Source organism: Bidens hawaiensis, unplaced genomic scaffold (assembly GCF_021521415.1).
Source record: "Bidens hawaiensis isolate Kalapana, Puna unplaced genomic scaffold, B.hawaiensis_p1.1 tig00001575_1, whole genome shotgun sequence".
NCBI classification, from domain to species: Eukaryota; Viridiplantae; Streptophyta; class Magnoliopsida; order Asterales; family Asteraceae; genus Bidens; species Bidens hawaiensis.
Genome location: NW_027491088.1, coordinates 2,347,080 through 2,364,339, shown reverse-complemented (window position 1 = coordinate 2,364,339; position 17,260 = coordinate 2,347,080). Strand labels below are relative to the sequence as shown.

The 17,260-nt window shown below is 41.4% G+C and overlaps 1 long non-coding RNA gene across 1 annotated transcript; it reads right to left on the bottom strand.

The window, feature by feature from the left end:
* Positions 1-9,967: 9,967 nt before the first annotated feature.
* LOC143585711 (uncharacterized) lies at positions 9,968-11,536 on the bottom strand. The gene is made up of 3 exons (XR_013144581.1): positions 11,483-11,536; positions 10,119-10,320; positions 9,968-9,982 (listed from the first exon to the last, which is right to left on the bottom strand). It is a non-coding gene; the product is annotated as an uncharacterized LOC143585711 (long non-coding RNA).
* Positions 11,537-17,260: the final 5,724 nt, after the last annotated feature.

Sequence of the window (17,260 nt, the reverse complement as noted above, 5' to 3'; positions counted from 1 at the left end):
AAAATAAGTCTGCCGACGCGCTAAGCAAGATGGCATCAACCAGCTTCGATCATTTTGGCAAAGATGTCAGGGTGGAAGTAATGAGCAACCCGTCAGTGGGAGCGAAGTCTGTCCTTGTAATTCATACAACACCTTCATCATGGATAACTCCAATAATGGAATTCTTGAAGGAGGGAAATGTACCAGACGATCGCGCACAGGCGAGGAAGATAAGACACAAGTCGCAGAACTACGAACTGCTTGATGGTACGTTATATCGACGCTCTTATCTTGGACCGCTCATGAAATGCCTAGACGCTGAGGAAGCAAGCTATGTGATCAGAGAGATACACGAAGGAATCTGTGGAATACATGCTGGCCCGCGCATGGTGGTTGCCAAGGCAATGAACGCAGGTTACTATTGGCCAGGCATGTACTTGGACGCGTTAAAAGAAATCCAAAAATGCAAAGCGTGTCAGAGCTATGCGCCAAACACCATGCGGCCAAAGAACAACTTGATTCCGGTGACCTCTGCATGGCCTTTCCACAAGTGGGCAATCGATATTGTGGGTCCCTTACCACAAGCGCCAAGGCGAGTAAAGTTTTTGGTAGTGGCAGTAGACTATTTCACAAAATGGGTTGAAGCCAAGCCACTGGCAAAAATCACAGCTGAGGCAATGAATCAATTTATTTGGAGCCACATCGTATGCCGTTTTGGCCTGCCCATGGAAATCGTGAGCGACAATGGCAAACAATTCACTGACAGGAAGATATCCAGTTGGCTCAAGGAATTGCGCATCAACCAGGTCTTCACTTCAGTATACCACCCTCAAGGGAATGGCCAAGTGGAGCGCGCGAACCAAAGCTTGCTGAATGGGCTGAAGAAAAGGTTGGAGGGAGAGTCCCATGCATGGGTCGAGGAGTTACCCAATGTCCTGTGGGCGCACAGGACATTAAGCAAAACCAGCAATGGCGAGTCCCCGTTCAGCCTAACCTATGGAACGGAGGCTATGATTCCAGCAGAGATTGGATGCCCATCCTATAGAGTGCTCATGATGAGCAAGACGGATAACGAGCGCGAAAGGAGGTTGGATCTCAATTTACTTGAAGGACGCAGAGAGGCGGCTATCATCAGTGAAGCCAAATACAAGAAAAAGCTAGAAAAATACTACAATCAGCGCGTGAAAGAATGCCACTTCAAGAAGAATGATTTTGTCCTACGGAACAATGAAGCTAGTCGCGCAATACCTCCGGGAAAGATGTCTCCCAACTGGGAGGGACCTTATCAAGTCTCGGAAGAATTGGGAAAAGGCGCATACGCTTTAAAAGATTTAAATGGAAAGAAGATCCCGCGCACATGGAACGCAGCACAACTTAGAAAATGTTTCATGTAAAAGTTGTCAAGTTTGTAATCAAGGCTTTTTAAGCCATTATGAATAGTGATACGCGCTATTTTCTCTTAATATGCGTTCTATTACCTTTTGCATACATGTTTCACACTTCCCTTTATTAATTTTGAGCAATATGACAACATTGTATTGACATCAAACTAAAGATAAAACGAAGTAGGACATACATGCGCGAGCTTCAAGCTCAAACGCGTTAACGAGTTTTAACTCTAAAACGTCAGGGCCTTAGCCCAATAATATGAGCCTTAGCTCAGGGCCTTAGCCCAATAATATGAGCCTTAGCTCAAATTACTCATAGCATCCATCCTACGTATTGCGCAGCTGGACCATAAAAATACCTAAGCACAACTAAGGCAAAGCACATGCCAAAGCATAGTTGTTAAGGTCTCAGGTCGGGGCCGCGCATGGGATTATAATGGATATAAGCAGAGTAACACATACTGACACGAAAAGGCTAAAAAACTCATTCATAATTCCCTATAATAAATGCACGATAACGTCGCGCAAAAGAGAAACAATGAAATGCTAAGGCACGTGTCAGCATATTCAAAATATTGCAAAATAACTTGAAATATGACAACTGTTAAGGATTAAATAAAATAATTTCCTTACAGCCTTGTCCAAGTTTCAATGTGTAAGCATACCTTATATTCAACGAGCACAAACATGCAATATAAAGAGACGAATTGGGAATGCGCAAGATGCGAATAAGGGAAAAACAAAATTTCATTCCACAAACATAGAAGTTTACAAATTTACAAATGATGAGGTAAAAACTACAAATACAAAAAAAAAAAAAAAAAAAAAAAAAAAAAAACAAGAAGGGCTTTTCAAGTCTCTATATCAATATTAGCCTCTTCATCGTCCTCATCATTACTTCCTCCCTCAGCATCTGGCGCAGCCCGCTCCTCGTCATCTCCAAACTTACCATAATCAAGCTGTTCGTCTTGAATATAGTCGTCTTCTATTATGATAGCGTCAGGAATAGGTCCTTTGGCCACGCCAGAGCCGCTGGCAGAGGTAGCGTTGCCCGCGCCATCATCATGGCCACCAGTCCCTTCACATTCATCAAGTAATTTCTTTAAAGCGCCAAGATCGGGCTGATCAGCGAGCGCGGCTATCTGCAAGTCACAAGGAACAGTATGAGTACAAAAGATTATGAAAATAGGTCAAGTAAACTCATTAAGGTTAAAATATCTGCTCAAGGATGGGAATTGGAGTATTCAGGTACTTCTCCCCCACCTCAGCCATGTCAGCGCAGACAACGTCGAGCTGATAAGGGTAGTCGGATGGATTCTTCTTTAGCATGCCATATTCATAACCATCCTTAAACCCTTCAGCTCGACCCACCAAGCGCGACGCCGCATTACAATCTATCACAAGGGTCTGAAACTCGTCTGAGTATTTCATCGCATAAGCGCAACGAGTCACACCCTGTGAAATCAGCCATTGACGGTCCTGCGCGAGGGAAGAAACAGACGTCTCAAGAGCAGGGATCTGAGAGTTTAACAACTCAACAGTTTCCTTGGCTTGTTTTAGCTCTTCTTTGTCAGACGCCGCTGCCGCCAAGGCTTCTTTCTTTTCCGCTCGCGCAGCATCGAGCTCTTTCTTCAGGCGCGCAACCTCACTCTCCAATAAAGATTTGTCAGTATTAACCTGCGCAATAGTTTGGTCACGCGCCTCTGCTTCCAACTCTAGGTCACGCGCTCGACGTGCATAGTTGGCCGCGTCTGCCTCTGCCGCTTGCAGCTTCTCCCGCGCAGCTTGCAGCTCAAGCTCGCGCTTCACAAAAGCAGCGTTGGCACTTGCCCGGTTCTCGCTAAGTTCTGCTTGGAGTTTCTCAGCCCTCTCTCGGGCATCAGAAAGATTCCAAGCAGAAATCTTAGCCTTTTGCTTGGCCTCCGCAAGGGCATCACGTACCTTTATATAATCATTGCGAAGCTCTTGGGAGGCAGCAAAGAACGCAGACCCAGCAAAAAGGTGGTCATTAAGTAAGTCCACGCGAGCGCGGTCCTCTTGAAACCTCCTTTCAGCTGGAGGAACAGAGTGAGCCCAAAAGTTTTCACATACGCCCATGGATTGGAACGAGCTCTCTTCAGTGATATTCCAGCTCGGGCGGTATATGTGATCGGCTCCCTACAAACACAAAGCAACGTAAAGAAAGGTTTTAGTTATCTAAACACTAATTTGGAAGTCTGCACAGCGGAGCAAAATAAACTTATACATGCGGAGAACCGGCAGAAAGGTTAGCGCCAGCTGGTGAGCTCCTGCCCGCCCCATGAGAAAAAGGCTGCGCCACGAAATCTCGTGGCGCTATAGGGCTTACGCGGCCACCATCAGAATCTTCATAATTAACCTCCTCATCATCCTCTATAACAGGTCTCTTCTCCTGCGACTTGGAAAAATCAAAAATAGTCTCACGAGGAGGGCTGCGCGCAGGAGGAGGTGAGGGAGGTCTTGACGCTGTTAGATCAGCGCGTAAAATAGTCTCCTGCTCCTTAGTGATCCCAATGAGAGGAGATTCAGTACTTGTTGGAGCAGGAGCAGAACTAACGGCGCCAGCGCTAGCAGTGCCACCAGCAGCTTGTGTGCCAGCTATAATTCCTATTAAAAAACCAACAAGGAGAAATGATTCATGACTTGAACTAAAAGAAAAAATCAGACAATCAAAGCGCAATAAATACCTTGGCGCACCGCAGTCCGCGAATTAAACATCGCCATGAAGTCCATTTCCCCCCTTTTCGAGGGTAAAACAGGGGACTTCAAAACAACCTTCGGCGTAGCCTCGGCACCTTGCTGCGCCTGAGGTTGAGCCACCAACGTTACCGGCTCTACAAACATTTGAGTGAACAAAGCTTCAGTAATGACTATCAGAATCACGCTCACAAAAACCACAAAAAATAAACAAAGTATACCTGTTGGAGAAGACGAAACAGCAGGCACAGCACCGCTTCCCTTGTTCGCCGCGCGCAGAGACGAGGTGGCGGCACCATACCTCGTGTGGACGGGAGGACTGCCCACACCTTGAGGCAAAGAAGACGAGGAAAACTTGGAAGTAAAACCCTTGGTTTTCTCAAGTCCCTTCGCCTGAGTAGGAGGAAGATTCTGGGCAACAGAGGCATCATCTTTTTTCTGTTTTTTACTGGCCCCTGCGCCAGTTTTGCCTTTAGCCTTGCGCTTGAGTTTTTGCGCTTCGGCTTCTTCCTCCTCCACTTCCTCTTCCACAAGCTCCAACTCATAATTAGCGAGCGCATCTACAATATGCGCAACAGAAATGTTAAAACCAAATTTGGTACTCTAAGGGCCTAAGCACATATACAAAGGCTTACCAGGCGCATCGCTGTAAAAACAAAATTCTAAATCGACAGGGATGAACATATCATCGAAGCGATCAGGGAAAGCAACTTCCCCAGCGCGCAGCGCGACAGAGCCACCTTCTGTATGCTCGTCATAGGCGGCGTGGATGTATTCCTTGCTTTCTGCATAAAACAAGACAAGTGATATCAGCAAAACGAATTATACTCGCGCAAAATTAATGCAATGAACAAACAACCCACCTGAGCCATCAACATAGATGACAGGCTCAGTCCCGCTGTCAATCCACCTCTTGCTCATGCCAACCCCCACCAACGCTTCCTCACAAATTTTCCTGGCGGGGGATGGTTCAGCAGATAACTTCTTAACCCACGCGCCAGATGGATTCTTAAGAACGTCATCATCCGCGGGCGCGGAAGTAATCGCGCGCGTAGTCATGCGGATGAGAATCACACCAGCCTTGATATAAAAGAATTTTTCAGCCCAGTCATGAAGGCTTTTGAAGGAAACAGTGCAGCACTTAACCTTCTGACTGCGCGGTGTGAATGAGAACTAAGAATCTTGGATCTTCGGCTTATAAAAATATTGAAAGCGCCGAGGGGTGGGCTTCTCGCGCTGAGCTTTGCACATGAACTCAAAATGAGTCATGCGCACTAGTCCACAGGGATGAACCTGAGATATATGAATCCCGTAAAACTGGAGGAGCGCATCTATAAACCTCGTCATTGGAAGACGAAGATTACAGTGGGTGAAAAAATGAGAGTATAAAGAGATATAGCCGGCGGGAGGATCCGCCGCCGTTTGCCCGGTCGCCGGGAGCAGACAGCCATACTCAGGGAGAAAACCCTGAGAGGCGACGAGATTATCAAGGTCACATTGTTTCAACTTGCAGGGAATCTCATCCCATCTCTTCACCGCCTTGTTCTTCCCTCCCTCATCCGACGAGGCCTCGGCAACCCGTTTACCCTTGCCGGTCTTCTTCAAAGTAGACATAACCACTGATTTTACACGGCCTTTACTAGGGGAAATTGTGGTGTCTGGGTTATCAGACATACAATTGCGAATCGAACAATATGGTTACTTTAAGCACGGAAATCTGGAAGCAAAGATAAAGGCTCTTAATCGGAATGTAAATTGAAGAAGCAAAAGCTCTGAAAATGACAATGGAGATGAAGAAAAAACCGTTCAAAAAGGTTTGGTTTTATAGGCCCAGGGGAGAGAAAGAGAAACAAGTAATAATCAGATCTACGCTCACGCGCCCCCACGCGCAGGCGTAGGCCAACATAAGCGCGACACGTGTTCCTGACACTGTATGAGGAGACGTGAAAGGCAACTGTAGCACCTCGAGCACGCGAAAGGTCTGACACATAACGTCTCCATCTCTGATGCATGTCAGCATCAACCAACCACGTGCATTGACGATTCGTTTTAACCAAAGGGATAGAATTTCGCTCAACGCACATATGAGAAATGAAAAAGAAAAGACAAACCCTGTTAAAAGAGCAAACTATTAAGTCTAATATCTATCTTACCTCGCTCGCGCGAGACAAGACACACATTAGATTGGGGGGGCTTGAAGGGGTATGCACCCGCCTTAACATCGAGCGGGGCGGGTCAACCCACAAGATATAGACAAGAGGCTTGAAATCAGGATATCACGAAGACACAAAGTCAAAACCTATGCGCGTGGCGCATATCACATATGCTCACGCATATCACATATGCTCACGCGTCACATATGCTCACGCGTCACATATGCTCACGCGTCACATATGCTCACGCATATCACATCTGCGCGTGGCGCATATCACATATGCTCACGCATCACATATGCTCACGCATATCACATCTGCGCGTGGCGCATATCACATATGCTCACGCATATCACATATGCTCACGCATATCACATCTGCGCATGAAACATCTGCGCGTGAGAATAAAGAGAAGACCTTGCGCATCCCCGGGATAGGCGCATAAAGGACAACACAACAAATGAGACAATAGTCTAATCCAAATCAGGATAAGGACAACCATGATTGTACTCATCAGACAACCTTCCATAAGGTATCTTTTAAGGAATAAAGAATGTGCTGATGTTGATAGCTGCCAATGAAGGGTGGACAACTCAGCAAAACCCATGTGCCACCACGTGATGGCACATGGGTCAGGTAAAATACCTTGGTCAGAGAATAATCAATGAAAAAGCACCAGGTGTCCTAAGTACACGTGGCGCGAAGCAATAGGAGGAGGCCAAAAAGGCCCTAATTGGGTCTGAGCCCAATCATTGGAAACCCTAATACTATAAATACCACACCATCTCCACAGTTGGAGGGGGCAAGAAATATATTCTGAATCCTTCACTCATTTTCACATTCTTATCTTCTCCTGCAGTATCTTATTCTCACACCGGAGGGTTACCCCAAAGAGGACCCCGCTGTCCCTTTCTGAGGGGTAAGCTCACGGTGCTGTTCGTTTTGTAGGTAGAAGAACCCGTATCTCGGAAAACCATCGATGATATAGCACACTCATACCCGAGGAACGTAGATCGTATACAAGGTAAGTCGATCCACGCTTCTTCAACTTTCCATATGGAAGTTTTGCTACTATCCAGGCTTAGGGGAGGAGGCAATTCTGCAGATTCTGCAGAGGTATATGAATTCTTTTGACCCAATCATAGTTAAACTTTGTTTTACTCAATTATAACTCAAACACCCCTTTTTTTGTTGTAATTTTAGGTAAAAAATGTGCATCCCAAATCACCATTTGGGTCAAACCAACAGCTATGTGAGCAACTCTCTGAATCATTTTATTTTTATATTCCTGTTTATGGATTGTGCACCTTTTTCTGTTTATGATGCTTTTGAAAGCATTATCATTGTTCTTCCTATTCTTATATATTGGTCATCTTACACTCTCATTGGTTTGCAGATATTTGTCTCCTGATGTTGATAGTACTTGGATAGTAAGTCAACTAATCTCTTTTTTTTAAAAAAAAATTTTGTTTATCCTTTATTATAGAAAATGCAATGATCAAGAATTAACATTCTTTGATTTCTTTCCACTGTAGACTTTTAGTAAGATACAAAAACTACTGGTAAAATTGAGAAGAAAGATGTTGGAGACTTGATGACACACTCTACTTGAAAAACTGGAGATATACGGCACATATGCGTTCGGGTAATAACATTTTCAATTTCTGTCATGAACTTGGTTGATGAATATAATACATTTACATGACTACTGCTACATACTAGAAAAAAATTAAAATTAAATGTTAAACGTCTGCTTCCATGTGCCAAGCTTAACTGAAGCATTTAAGTAGCCTTTATCTTGGTAAATATTACTTTGAGGATAATTTTTTTATTCTTCATGCTCCCCACCCAGAAAAACCTGACACCATCGATAACAAAAGGAGTTTTTTTTACTTCATTTTGTTTTAACATTACCCTAACCTAATCGACTGCAAGAATCACCCAACCCAAACTCGATTACAGAACTGGAGCTGAATTCACGCGAAACCTTAATAAACAACATTTGCTTTACACGAACTCGATTATAAAATCAGTGAATTCCAATTGAATATTGTTGTTTGTTGACTGAAACCACAAGTGAAGTATCATGAATTGCAGGTCCGTATGAGAACACAGTAGGCACTTTTGGGCGATTCATAGCCAATTGTGAAGCAAAAATGATTGGCCCAAACACAGGGCCTGATCGCCTCTTATGAACCAGTCAATGATAGGTTAAGAGGCATGTACTTATAAAAGGTAAAACATTATGTTTTTATTGTTCAAGTCAAACCGCAACCTTCTACTGTCAAGAATTTTTATAACAACTCCAAAAGAGAAATTGAATAGGGTCGAGTTGACTAATGTTTGATCTCTAATGGTCAATTAAATTAATTGGATTTTTTGGTTAAAAACATAATGTATCGGGTTGAAAGTCACTGAAGAGCACTCTTCAAATAAGCAACCCCATACAATAGTTTGATATGTTTACACAGGAGGTACTTAATTTTTTGTAATGACTATTTATTAAAAAAGTTGAAAAATTGGAAACAAGTGTATCGGGACAGCAGAACGCGATGAAATAAAAATGTTTGACCTGAGCCTTTTTATATTTTGGTGATCAGGGTATGTTGATGATAAAGGAGTTATGCAATGGTTTCCTTGGATGGATGGCTAACAACTGGTGAAATTTAAAACTTCGATGATGAAGGATTCTTATTGGTTGTGGGCTGGTTAAAACACTATTCTAAAAAGTTAACATCCTCAAATTAATTGTAAGTCAGTCGAATATGGTTTTGCATATGTTGAATGTATTAATGTTCTTCCCTAAGATTTGCATTATCTGAAACCTATGTATACGAACGACACCCGCACGCCACAACGCACGGGTAAAGAAACTTGTTACAACTTAAAAGATAAAAAGTACAAATATTGGAATATATTTCATGCATCTGAACAAGCCAAACAAATGGTTTTAACATAGGCAAGCAGGCAGCATCAGTTGTTGCTTTAAGGTTCGGTACCTATTAGTTATTTATTAACAAATTAATCAACAGAACCTAAAGACTAAAGAGTTAAAACGAGAGGCTTTAAGTAACTGTAGGTTACCTTTGAAATAGAAAGCTCCGTTAACTTCCACAAGTTTGGATAGGCCGGGTAGATTCCAGCGATCCAGTGCAAACATAGGATCGTTACCGCGAATATATGGTCGTCCAGTTTTAGCCATTCTACCCGTTAATTAAACAACAATAACAAGAGAGATAATTATTAGGATTAATGTGCGCAAACATAGCTTGATTAATGAACAGTAATACGTACGGGTTATCCTTCGAGAGGTGATGGCATTTGGACGAGGAGGCACGAACTCCCTCTTAATGGGTCTAGGAGGACGTTTCCCGACACAAACTAGTACACCTCCCTCAAGGCGGTACAAGTAATTCCATTTATCCATTTGTTTGTCAGTGATATCAATGTAATCCCACAGTGTAGGGAAAGTAAGAGTCTTTCCTTAAAAAGGATTTTCGATAATTAATATTTTAAAGAATTCTATCAAGTTATAAAAAACTAGAAAAACTTTTGTCACTTACTTTATTTTCAAAGTGACATTTGGTTTTGTTTTGTTTCCAAATATCATGATAAGCAAGCTGCAAACATTATTATTACCCGAAAGTGGTGGTGCTGGTGAAGAATCGTGGTCATGGTCAATTGTATTGGAAATCTTTGTCCAACCATGCTCCTCAGATGGGCGAGGGTACGTTTGGTCACCTATCACTGCAAAAAAAATATGAAACAAGCGGGATTAATTAGGTTTGGAGACACATTTGATTAATGATCGGTCAGTACAAAACCGACTGATATGTTTTACAACCCAACCCAACCCAACGGAAAAACAAACGAGAGCGGTTACCATCAGTTGGTGATGTAGATTGAGTCTCTTCGTTATCAGATTGATCCTCATGATCAGTTGAGGATGAGTAGTCTGATCGTGAGTCAATCACATAATAAGGGGGGCTAGGAGGAGCACTTCCACCCATTGACTTTGCAGATTGATCCTCATCATCCACGCAAGGGCTGGGGCGAGGGCGCTTGGGAGAGTTTCCATCCATTGACTTTTTACCCAATGAAGGACAAGGAGATTTAAGTAAGTATTAGCACATGAATATCACTTAAATACAGAATGCTCATTTATAGGAATAAGTTTCGATTGACTAGAACAAATATCGGAGTGGTTGCTGTGATTTTTGTTTGTATATCCTCCTATTACATTGTAACCTACTGTGTATATAATGCTTGTACTAGTGAATGATAATTCATCGATCAATTCAGTATCTTCCGGATACTGAATGATTTGGTGAGGGATATTCTATGCGATGTTCTTAAACGAGCCGGAATTTCGGTTAAAAAGGAAGCCCCTGTAAACTTTCTTACGGATCCTCAAGAAGGAAGATCTACATTACGACCGGCCGATATTCTTGTTTTTGGGTGGGTAGGGGGAAACACGCTTGTGTCGACCTCACAAGGAGTGTCCCCTCTTGTTGGGATTAGGGACAATGGGTTTGTAGCAGGCCAGACAGCATTGAAGGCGGCATCGGGCAAGGTTGCTAAACACGAGAGAGCCTGTTTGGAGAATCAACATGTGTTTATCCCATTTGCCTTTGACACTTTTGGTTTCTTAGCTCCGGATGCCGTGGACCTTTTGAATAGGGTTCAGAAAGTTGTGCATAGTAATGTATCGGCCTATAAGAATCGAAACTTTGTTTTTAGTAGGATTGAGTTTGCTATCCAAAAGGGGGTTGCGGTGCAGCTTGTTGCCCGCTTACCTGCCACATCATTGTAAATCGTTTTCAAAAAAAAAAAAACAGTATTCTTCATTCAGTTTCAACAAATAAAATCCAAATGAATAATATAATACATAATACACATGCAGCAGCATATATTAAAGCATCCCAAAAGTAATTGAACAAATTAACACAAATTCAATTCTCAAAAATAATTGAATCAAATTAGTTACCTAAACGAAGGAGAAATTTGCAAGGAAAAACACAGCAAACGTACATACATACATACGTGAACGTTAACAGATAAGCCAAAAGTAATTGAATCAAAGCAAAAAAGACGCACTTTCATTCATACGACCATAACAACAAATAAGCCAAAAGTAAAACCTAATCGAAAGAAAGAGTGAATTGCAAGGAAAACACATACGATAATTGACCAACAAATTCCAATTCATATAGGATAAATAAATAAATAAATAAATAAATAAATTACGTACCTTCGTCTTCAATCTCTTCCGGTTTTAGGGTTTGTAATTGTAATTGTAATACACCCACCCGGAGGCGTGGGTCAGATGGGGACCAACTTTCACTTTACACCCTCTACGTATCAACCAAATGTTCAATTTAACCCCCCACCCCCTATCAAGTATTTATATGACCTTAATAATAAATTAATAATGTTTTAACCTCACCTAACAAGGCTTACGAACACAATTACGGAATTTTATAAAATTATAACCTCGATTTAAATTATGCTTAAAAATAAGAGTACCTACATAAATTTCAAAATTAATTAAAATAAAACTACGAATGAAAATACCCTAATGTGTTTTACTCAATCATGATGCGTTATGGATCAACTAGGGATGCTACCGGTACTGATCCTAAAAATTCCGAACCCGAAATTCACTAAATATAAAAGATCACGAAAAAAATGTACTATTTTAGATATGCATGTACATTAAAAGCAACGTATTGCTTCACGTAAACACGGTGAACTAACTTCTTCACCTATATATTCTACTCTTACAGTTTTATTTGTTCCATATTAATAGTTTTTTAAACTTCCAAAATTTTTAATAAATTGGATAATTAATAATTTTACATAACATACATTGGATGTGAGGAAACTAGGGACCATATCCAAATTTAGCCTAAACCACAATCATGGAATTTCTCTAAGGTCCCAATTTGAAAACTAAACTTTTGTTTTTTATACTTTGATCATTTTAGTTTTGTCTTTAATACTTTCGTCACAAGAAAAGTGAAAATCATGTTAAAATCACAAATTGCTAATACGTTTTGGTAACAATCACCCTTTCCCCTTCCTCTATATAAATCTTGTTGCCTAGTAGGAATAACATGTATCAAGGTCCCATCTAGTGCACCAACCGCTCCTTTAAAAATCTTTCATAGCCTTTTGTTATGTCCCGGAATGTCTGGATTCGGATTGTTTGGGATTTCCTTGCAATAACTCTAACGTGTATTTATGTCTCGTCATTGCCGAATCATTGTCTCGCTTTCGTTTCAAACCCCTCTTCCAAAAAAAGCGGACACACAAGTACATAACAACTACTATAAGTATTTTCTCATCATTATTCATTATGAACCTTTTAATAAAACATAAACAATCATGTCACATAGCCATAAAAAACAACCATAAAACATAAACAACTATGTCACATAGCAATAAAAAAGCATACAATGTGTTCAACATAACCAAAAAGCATACAATGTTTTCAACGTAACTAAAAACAAATAATGTTTTCAACAAAACAAAAAAAAACATACACCAAAAGCAAATAATATTTTCAACAAAACTCATGTTCTTCACTACTTCATAAGTCCTAAATTTTTAGTCGTCAACTCGATCCACCCTTTTAACATGTCGAGAATATTTGGCAATGCCATCCACGCCTCTCTCATGTCTGAGGACACTTCAAAAATATGAAAAGCAACCAAATATAGAGGGCCTCTCGGCTCTAACCCAACCAAATTTAACTTCTCAGAACAGTCAACAACTGTTGTAACTGTTGGACGTTTTTTTGGAAGTTTTTTCTCTAGTCAAATGTCGCAAAGCATTTTGCATTTCAAGTGCTAAATCCTCAAGAGTAACAGATGATGATGATTTTGAGGTTTTAGCCCTTTTGGGGGTAGGCTCGGGAGTATGCTCGGTAGTAGGCCCGGTAGTACGATTAGTGTTGGCGTCATCTTTTGTGTCGTGTAAAATGTTGTCCAAAATCATCATTGGTTGGACCGATTGGAGCCGATGACAAGAGGATGATCCAACCACTGATGTTTGGGTTGAGGTCCACTTGCGATTCCCAGTGACAATATTATCATCAAACAGTTGTGCACAAAGTTCCGGAAATGCTAATGGAGTTATTTTTAAGGATGCAGCTTTCGAATGCCCCTAAAAAGTAATGGTAGATGTTAAAAAATAAACTAGGGGTGAACCTTAAGGTAGAGATAGATGTTAAAAAATAAAAAATATATGAACATACCTTCTTAAGTTCTTCCCACTCCTCGTTCGTTAAGGTAAAGGTATTTGTTTGAGGGTTGTATATGTTGTCGGTTTTGTTTTTCAAATACACCCATCCTATGTATTTGGCTTTAACATTATCATAAGCGTTTTTCATTTGTTTTTGAGACAAATCCAACCCAAACTTTTCCTTAAGAACACTTATTACCTTAGCCCATGAGTCTTTGTGCAAACTCAACCCTTTTTTACCCACGGTGTTTATCTCTTCATTGCAAGTTTCTAATAAACATTTTATTTGCTCATTCGACCATTGTTGTTTCTTTCCCATTTTTATGATCAACTAACAAGAAACAACAATTCTATTAAAACAACAATAAACTAATAACAATATTCAACAAACCTAAACTTTCTACAAACTAATCAAAAGCTAGCAAAACTAACAAAAACCTTAAATAATTAACAAAAAACTACAAACTTTATTCAACAACAAAGTAATAACAATATTCAACAAACCTAAACTTTCTACAAACTAATCAAAATCTAACAAAACTAACAAAAACCTTTAACAATTAACAAAAAACAACAAACTTTATTCAACAACAAAGTAATAACAATATTCAACAAACCTAAACTTTCTACAAACTAATCAAAATCTAACAAAACTAACAAAAACCTTTAACAATTAACAAAAAACAACAAACTTTATTCAACAACAAAGTAATAACAACATTCAACAAACCTAAACTTTCTACAAACTAATCAAAATCTAACAAAATTAACAAAAACCTTTAACAATTAACAAAAAATAAAACTTTAACAATCTAACAAAATTAACAAAAAAACTAACAAAATCTAACAATCTAAAACTTTAACTATCTAACAAAATTAACAAAAAACTAACAAAAACTAACAAAATCTAACAAAAAATCTAACAAAATAACTAATTAGATTATAGCAATTGTGGTGGTGGAGGATCATCAAACCTGGACAGAGAGAAGAGAGGCCGATTGTGGAGGAATGCAGGCGCCGCGACAGTGGTGGAGGAGTGGAGCAGCGACGGTGGAGGAGTGGAGGCCGCCGACAGTGGAGGAGTGCGGTGGTTGGGCGGCAGTGGAATGGAGGGTTGGAGAGGAGAAAAGATGGTTAGGGTTTGGACTTTGGAGACACTGATGAAGGGAATGAATTAATAAAAGAAGAAGAGGATGAGAAGTGGTGAGAAGTAATATGAACAACACTTTCTAAGAGAAGAGGACGTGCAGAGGTTTTTTAATGAAATGTCTTTCGGAAAAACAAACGCACTGTAGACCACAACGTCTGTGCGTGGTCTGCGCGACGTAGACAAAAGTGGTTAGGAAGAGCTTTTGAGGAAAAACAAACAGCCCCTTAAGTCTCTAACTTGCAAGTTAACCTACATATATTTACATATTGTTGTGCATAAACGTATAACTTTTTAATAAATTTAACGAGTGTTATTGGACGGTTAAAGTTTGTTTTGGCTTTATATTTTTAAGGACTGTGATTGTAGAGGTAGGGTATGAAACCCACTATTTGACAAGTATAACACTAAATGCATTCGCTGGGCGGAACACTAGGCTCCAAGGAGTCACTAACGCCGGGCGTAGTACATGGCGCGGAGAGTTAACCAAATATAACTTTTCCCGACACCTCGGGAATGGTAATGCAAAGGTCCCACCAACATGGACAAAAGGATGGTAACCCACACAGGGATAAACACCAAACCAATGGGGATTGGACAACACATAAAGGACGGTACAAACAGTACAACCACGTTCCTGTCAAAAGACCATGATGCCCACCAACTTTCACCAACCACCATGACCATACGAGTGGGAAATATTATTGGTGGAAAACCTGACAAGGTGTTTGGTCTCACTCTCCCTCCTTCGGCTATAAATACCAATGAACCTCCAAATGGTAAAGGATATACTTTCTCCTACTATCACTATCAAATTACATTCTCTCATACTATCAAGTACTGATTCTCACGCCGGAGGGTGGTTACGAGAGAATCCCCCCCATTTCTCGTAATGAGCTCACGGTGTTCTATTTTGCAGGTTACACTTGTCTGCGTCAAGGAGGTTTTGTAACCCATCGTGTAGAATACCTAACCATTACCCTCGGACTAACGTGTTAAACCTTGAGGGGTGGATTCGTTTTTCTTCATTGGCGCCATCCGTGCATATAGCTAGAACAGTAACTCACTCCGTTCTTGGCTTAGATGAGTGGCAAGACCCCACCGAGAGAGGTTGGCCAAAAATCCAACCTAGAAGGAAATGCCGAAAATCTGGATGTGGAGAGAACAGGCGGAGGTCACTTTAATACCTCCACCGTTCACCATACTATCACAGAAAAACAACAAACAAAGGCACGTTCCAAAGCAACTATGCCGCCAGACATCATGGCGTGGCTCGAGGCAGAACAACAAAAACTGAAAGAAAAGGTACAAGAAAAAATGGCGTCCGTTGTGAAACCTAGATCACTGTTTGATACAGCTTCTAGTAGCAACGAAGAGGAAGATCTGAAGAGAACTCAACGCCGCCTCTGGCGGAAACACCATTCGCCAAAACACCCCCTGCTAGGCAAAACAGCAAAGCAGGAGAGAAGTCACAGCGATCGAACCTAAAGGCGGACTCACGCCTAGACGACCCGGACTATGAAGAGAGCTGGAAAGGGCCAAACGCCAAAAAATTGGTAAAATATCATCCAGAAGCGGCGGTTGATTTTTCCAAACCATACAGGCCAACGACGTCAGCGGGAAAGTCAAAATTTGTGGCAAAAATAGCCGAAGCAGAGCTGCCAGAGAATCCCAAAATCCCGCCAACGGTGGGCCAGTACGACGGTATCTCAGACCCAGATGATTACTTGCAAACCTTTACGGCCGCTGGGTTAGTATCAGGATGGACCATGCCGTTATGGTGCCACATCTTTACGCTAACGCTAGTGGGAGCTGCTAGAGCATGGTTCGAAAGGTTGCCAGATGGCCAAATTACAAGCTGGGAAGACCTAGCAAAAAAGTTCATCCAACAGTTTAGCCAGCAACGGCGACACATCAGTGACCCAGCAGACATTTTGAATGTCGTCATAAGAGACAACGAAACACTAGAAGATTTCATCACCAGATTTAACAAAGAGGGCCTCAACATTGGTGGCGTAAGCGAAGAACTGCTGCGGGCAGCCTTTCGCCAAAATGTAAAGTGTGATGATCTTATCCGGAATCTTACGGGCAGAGATGGCATGCCACAGCGATGGGATGATGTCATGACCGCGGCTAAAAGGTACACACGAATGGAGAAAAGCCTAGGGAAAGAACTGGCAAAGAACGACGCCAAAAATGACATCAATAGAGCCCGCCAGGGTAAACGAATGTCTTCTATATGGTCAAGGCTGAACAGCGACAGAGACTCCACCACATTTGAACCTTTTAAAGCCAAACAAAAGGGTTAAATGAATGCACCTCAGACAAATGCGTCCAGATGGACCCCGCTGACAAAAAGCGCAACAAGTATCATGTACACTGAAGGGATCCAACTGAAGAAGTCGGCACCACTAAGACAGGGGCCAAACACAGACATGAAAAGTTATTGCGACTTTCATGAGTAACACGGAACCACAACGAATCAGTGTGTTAACTTGAAAGACGCATTTGAAGAATGTGTAAAAAATGGCAAGCTGGATCATTTGGTCAGAAACATCAAAGGAAAGTACAGGCGCCCACCCCCAAAGGATGGTGGAAGGCTGGAAAAGAAAATCAAGGACCGACATGCCAAC